Source organism: Centropristis striata, chromosome 18 (assembly GCF_030273125.1).
Source record: "Centropristis striata isolate RG_2023a ecotype Rhode Island chromosome 18, C.striata_1.0, whole genome shotgun sequence".
In the NCBI taxonomy this organism is placed as follows: domain Eukaryota; kingdom Metazoa; phylum Chordata; class Actinopteri; order Perciformes; family Serranidae; genus Centropristis; species Centropristis striata.
In genome coordinates, this window is record NC_081534.1 from 10,462,397 (window position 1) to 10,468,706 (window position 6,310).

The window sequence follows — 6,310 nt, forward strand, 5'->3', positions numbered from 1 at the left end:
AAGAAAAAACCTCCCCAAGAGCCTGAAACCACCCTTTTAAAAGCTTGAACAGCACTGACAGGCGTGAACATTCAACAAATAAATGTGCGAGTGTTTCAGTCTGGGAACAGAAAGTACAACCCTCCCCTAGCTCAGGATCCAGATGCGCTCTGTATCTGTTTGTAGCTATAGCTCCGTGTACAATCCTCCACTGGAGGTCTGCTGTCCGTTTTTCAACGGGCAGCTTGTACAGAGACCGCCAACTGCTTTTCGGGGAAACGTCTGGGCCAAAAAACTCAGTCCACTTCGACTGCTTTACACCTGCGAGATGATGCAGGTTCAGGACCTTCACACAGGTCTGATACAAAACTTTCTTGTCTGCGTCCTGAAACTTGTCCAAGTGTGGAGTTGTTAGGGACAGCAGCTGGCACCCTCCCTCCTGCCACTCCCCCACAGCTGGGGCAACGGACAGAGAGGGGAAGCTGTACTCCGACCCCTCACTCCACTGGTCACAGACAGAACAGTTCCTGGCAAAGTGTTGTAGGGATTGTGGCAGGGCAGCACAGACCTCCTCCACCACTCTATTGAAGACCCTGGCCGAGGTGATGTTGGTCGTCCTTCTCAGGGCGTCTACGGAGGTCGTCATCGCCTGAATCAGGTGGCCCAGTTTGGTGCAGCCAGCGCCCCTGAGACTGGCTCGCAGGCTGGCAGACTGCAATGTTTGAGTCTTTAAAAAGTTGTTAAAAAACAAAGGCTCCTCAAACAGCCACATGCCTGGAGTCTGGTTAGTGGCACGTGAAGTTTTGAAGATCTGCCAAGCCTGCAGAACAGAGTTATAAAAGGATGTTAATCCAGATAAGTCCACCTGTCCAGACTGCAAGAGGAAAAGCTGCTTGCTGTATCCCAACCGCCCGGCTTTCCTCAGCAGAAGACGAGCCATCTCCATCCAGCCTGGGCCACAGCCGTACAGCAGTCTCTGTGCAGTCCTGAGGCGAAAAGAGGCAATTTTGGACTGGATGTGGATAAGCCCTTGCCCCCCCTCAACCACAGGCAGGTAGAGAATTGCTGCTCGGACCCAGTGGTGCCCAGACCAGAAGAAGTCCAGGATGGCTCTCTGGATGTTTTCCACCCAGCCATTTGGTGGTGTCAGTGCGACCAGTCTATGCCAGAGAGTCGAAGCGACCAAGTTATTGGCTACCAGAACCCTTCCCCTATACGACAGCTGGGGTAGCAACCATTTCCATCGAGACAACCGAGCGCACACTTTCTCCTGAGCTCCCTCCCAGTTCTTCTTTTGAAACCCCTCAGTGCCCAAAAAAACCCCCAACACTCTCAGTCCCTCCTTGCCCCACTGAAGCCCACCAGGCAAGCTGGGAACAGATTGATCTTGCCACTGCCCTACCAACATAGCCTCGCTCTTCTGCCAGTTCACCCGTGCAGATGACGCCTTTTCATAGAGGGACAGGGAGTCCTGTAAACTGTTTATGTCCTCCTGATTGGTAACAAAAACATTGATGTCATCTGCATAAGCAGACACAATAGGAGGACTTTCAGAGATGGAGAACCCAGGCAACGAAAGACCACTGAGCCGACCTCTAAGCTTGCAGAGCAAGGGTTCGATGGCTAGGCTGTACAGCTGTCCAGAAAGGGGACAACCCTGCCTTATTCCCCGCTGTACAGGAATTGGCCGACTCAGACCGGCCCCCATCTTCACCATGCACTGTGCTCCAGTGTATAACAGACTCACCCAGGACAGAAACCCATCACCAATACCAAAAGCCCTAAGTGCAGAAAACAAATACGTGTGATCCACCCGATCAAAAGCTTTCTCCTGGTCTAGTGAAACAATGCCAACATTAACATTATCACATTTACACACATCAATTACATCACGTACAAGAAAAATATTGTCCATGATGGACCTATCCGGAACACAGTAGGATTGGTCAGTGTGTACAATCATTTCCAGGATGAGCTTTAGTCTGTTGGAAAGTGCTCTGGAGAGCACCTTGTAGTCTGCACAGAGGAGGGCAACAGGCCTCCAGTTCTTTAATAATGCAAGGTCCCCTTTTTTAGGCAGCAGGGAAAGAACTGCTCGCCTACAAGAAAGAGGCAGGGATCCAGTTTTAAAAGACTCCATTAAAACAGTGTGTAAGTCAGGTCCAAGGATAGACCAAAACCCTTGATAAAACTCAGTGGAGAGACCGTCAATTCCAGGTGCCCGTCCTGTTGACATCTGGTTGACCGCCTCTGTCAACTCTTGCAGAGTCAACCCAAGGTCCAGAGACGCTTTCTCCCCAGGGCTGAGTTGAGGGAGCCCCTCCAGGAGCTCCTCACGACAGTCCATGCTGCATGGTTCTGCACCAAAGAGGCCAGCATAGAAGTCCATCGCGTGGCTCCTCATCTCAGTCGGACTGGTGGTGACTCTGTTTCCAGGAAGCTCCAGGCAGGTCATTTGCTTTCTCTGTGCAACAGACCGCTCCAGATTAAAGAAAAAGGAACTCGGGGCATCCATGTCCTTGAGCTGGAGAAAACGAGACCTCACCAGGGCTCCCTTCACCCTCTCCTGCAGGAAGGAACTTAGAGCAAGCTTCTTTTCCTGCAGTATCTGACCTCTGGAGGGATCTGAGTGTAGACCCTCTTCAATGTTTTTTATAGATTGCTCCAGCTCCTGAACTGTTGCCTTGATCTTGGCAGTGGAAAAAGATGTATACTGCTGACAAAAGACCCTGATCTGTGCTTTCCCGACCTCCCACCACAGCCTCAAGGAAACAAAATCAGTTTTCTTTTCTTTCCACTGTTGCCAAAAGTTCTCAAACCCTTTACAAAAAGACCTGTCCTGCAGTAGTTTATTATTAAAACACCAGTAGGATTTAGTCCTTTCGCCTGGTGAGATGATCAGATCTGTGCTAGTGAGGTGGTGGTCAGTGAAGCCTACTGGGATTATACTGCTGCGGATCAGTCTAGAGCTGAGGTTTTGTGATATGTAAATTCTGTCTAATCTCGCTGCACTTACCCTGTTATTGTTCACCCTCACCCATGTGTACTGTCTAGCCCGTGGATGTTTCACCCTCCATGTGTCTACCAGGTCTAAATGTGTGATGATGGTGTTGAGGCTCTGAGATGACTGTGGATGGGGTTCCTCACTTGTTCTGTCCATGGTGAAATCTACAGTACAGTTAAAATCCCCGCCAAAGATTAAAAGCTCCTGATTGTATTTGACGAGCTCATCTTTGACCAAGGAGAAGAAGTCTGCTCTCTCTCTTCCCTGGTTTGGGGCATAGACATTTACAAAAACAACCACAGAGCTCTGTATCTCTGCCCGGACTATGAGGAGCCGACCCTGCACTACCTCATGAGAAGACAGGATAGTAGCGCTTGTTGCTGTTTTAAAGAGAATGGCTACTCCTGCACTAAAGTTAGTGCCATGACTAAGGGCACATGGACCCTCCCACCATAAACCCCAATCTGTCTCATCTGTAGGAGTGGTGTGTGTCTCCTGTAAAAACAACACATCCAAGCTTTTTTGGCTAGAGACCTCCTTAATCAGGGCTCTTTTGTGTCCATCTCGCCCACCATTGATGTTAAGAGACCCTATCTTAAGGCACGCCATAGAGATACAGAAAAGAGACAGACAGGTAGAAAACAGAAACAAACAGTCTATAGAAGTAAACACCGTGCGATACATGATCATTTACTTTTTTAATTTTTTGGCACTTTTTCCTTTTGCAGCCTTCCTTAGAGTTGTGATGTGTTTTTTCAGACGAAAACGTTTTTTTTCGTCCAACAAATCAAAACCTACCAGATTTTTTAAAACACTTACTGACCTGATGAACTTTTCGGTGTCGCTGAAATAATCAGACACTTTAACTGATCTTTTGTATGTCACATCCAAAAACCCATTAATCTCCTCTAAAGAATAGAGGTCAGTGTTCCTGACTGCAGGTTCACCTGTGTCTGACTCAGAGTCATACTCCATGTCCTCCTCACAGGACACCTGGCTACCACACACACTCTGTCCTTCACACACAGTTTGATCCCTACCTGCACTTCTGGTCACCACTCCCTCAGCTGCAACAGCTGCTGACTCAGACTGAGACGCTCCACAGTCTGCAGACTGAGAGCCGTTCAGGCTCTCTGCAGCCACAGAAACCTGCTGCTCCTCAGGCTGACTCTGTTTCTCTCCATCAATGTTTTCAGACAGAGAGACAGTAGCGCAGGCCGCCGTGCCCGCATCACCGCTACCCGACACGGCACCTTCCGCCAGCGGGCCGTCAGCGCCGGAGCCACCAGCCGCAGGCCCGGCACCGGACCCGGCCGCGGCGTCAGCCGCCGCGGACCCGGCCGCGGCGCCAGCCGCCGCGGACCCGGGGTCGGCCGCCGAACCGGCAGCCGGCGGCTCGGAGCCAGCGGAGCCGGTCTCCCCACCGGAGGAAGCCGCTCCCTGTTGTCTATGCGGACACGCAAACCTTTTATGCCCCACATCACCACATTCAAAACATTTTAGCGAGCCTGAGCTGGCGTACACCATGTAGAAAGCATCTCCGTGCTTCACTCTGAAAGACACGTCCAGTGTCTGAGCAGGTGAGCTCAGAAACATGAACACCTGCCTCCTCAGGGACTGAACGTGCCTCAGCTTAGGGTCTTTACACCCAAGACTCACTGTTTTAAAGCCGCTGGCCAATTTACCGAACCTGCGGAGCTCGTTCTCCAGCAGCTCATTGGGAATGAACGGCGGAACACCGGAGACGGTGATCCGCGTGGAGGGGACCGACAGCGGGGACACCTGCACAAAGGTGTCTCCGATGAACACGCCACTCTCAATCAGCTGATTGACATGCGATACATCTTTTAGAAACACAACCACTGCTCTGTTCATTCTAGATGCATATACCAGTTTATCATGTCCCACCTGCTCCCCTACAGCCAGCAGGACCTCCTCCACAGTAGAGCTACTGTCAGACGGGACTATACGGACTCCCTGTCGGAGGGACGGAGGTGGCGTCTCGGAGGACGCCATTCCTCCCGAAACACACCAACCACAAGCCAAACAGTCAGCAAACACACTCAACAAAAGTATTCAATCTTACCTGATCATGTACAAAGGCCCACACGGAGAAAAGGGAAAGAAATCCGAAAATCAGGGACAGAAAACCAATCCAAACTTTGCGCCTCTCACGCGCCCGCCACCACTCACACACTCACGCTCACCGGAACCGGAAAGAGAGGAGAGGAGAGGAGAGGAGAGGAGAGGAGAGGAGAGGAGAGGAGAGGAGAGGAGGATAAAAAATATCCTTGGTCGTACATAATTAGCATGTATGTATGCTCATATTTTAGCACATTTTAGTCAAACATAACACATCCAATGTTTTCCTGATGAGGCACACTAGAGCATCCATATAGTATAATGCAAAATCACACAGGCCTACATACACATTCACAGGAGTACAACACACATGCATACACATACACAAACATTCACATAAGAGAACTAAATAATAGAGCCTTAAATGACGTACCAAGAATAAAACCTATACATATATCTCTATATATAGCATAAAATACATGTTTCGGAAAACACTACGCACACAGGCAAGCACACATACTGCAAGACCATATAAGCCCGGGCCCACGCCCTTACAGACACACTGCGTCACGGCCAACAATCAGAGCCAGCAGCCTTGTTTACTCCCTCTAACCTGTGTGCCACTTATTGTGCTAGAAAAGCCCTCATCTTCTGCTCCCGCCCACTCCTCTGCTCCCCACTCGTCCCTCCGCCATGCTCCCTCCCCATCTTCTGAGTCACCCTCCGCTGCTCTTTCTCCATCTCCATCCCCATCACCATCCCCCCTCCCCCTCTTCTCTCCTCTCCTCTCCTCATGTCCTTGTCTTCTCCCTCGCTGTCAGTCCTCTCCTCCTCTCATCTCTCGCCTCATGAAAGACTCTGCTGGGTTTTCAGGGATGTTTTTTACTCTCTGTTCCCTCTCTTTGTTTCTCTTTCCGTAAATCATCGCATATCTGCGTGCCTCTTTCTGCTTTCATTCCTCTCTCCTCCTCTGCCTCTTTTCTTGTCATCACTGGTGTTGTGACTATGTATATTTAAACAATCTAGGCCCCATATTACAAACCTCAAAGCCGTTACCCCCCGCCCCCCTCCATCTGTATATTTGCTTATATAACTGTGTCCCCATGGACCTTGAGGACACTGCAATCTAATTTTATCTGGTGATGGTGGTGGTGATGATGAGAGTGTGCATCAATGCGACATTTAACACAGAAAAGCATGTCTATTTTCCCAAATGATTCCCTATACGGACATCAGCAACTAAAA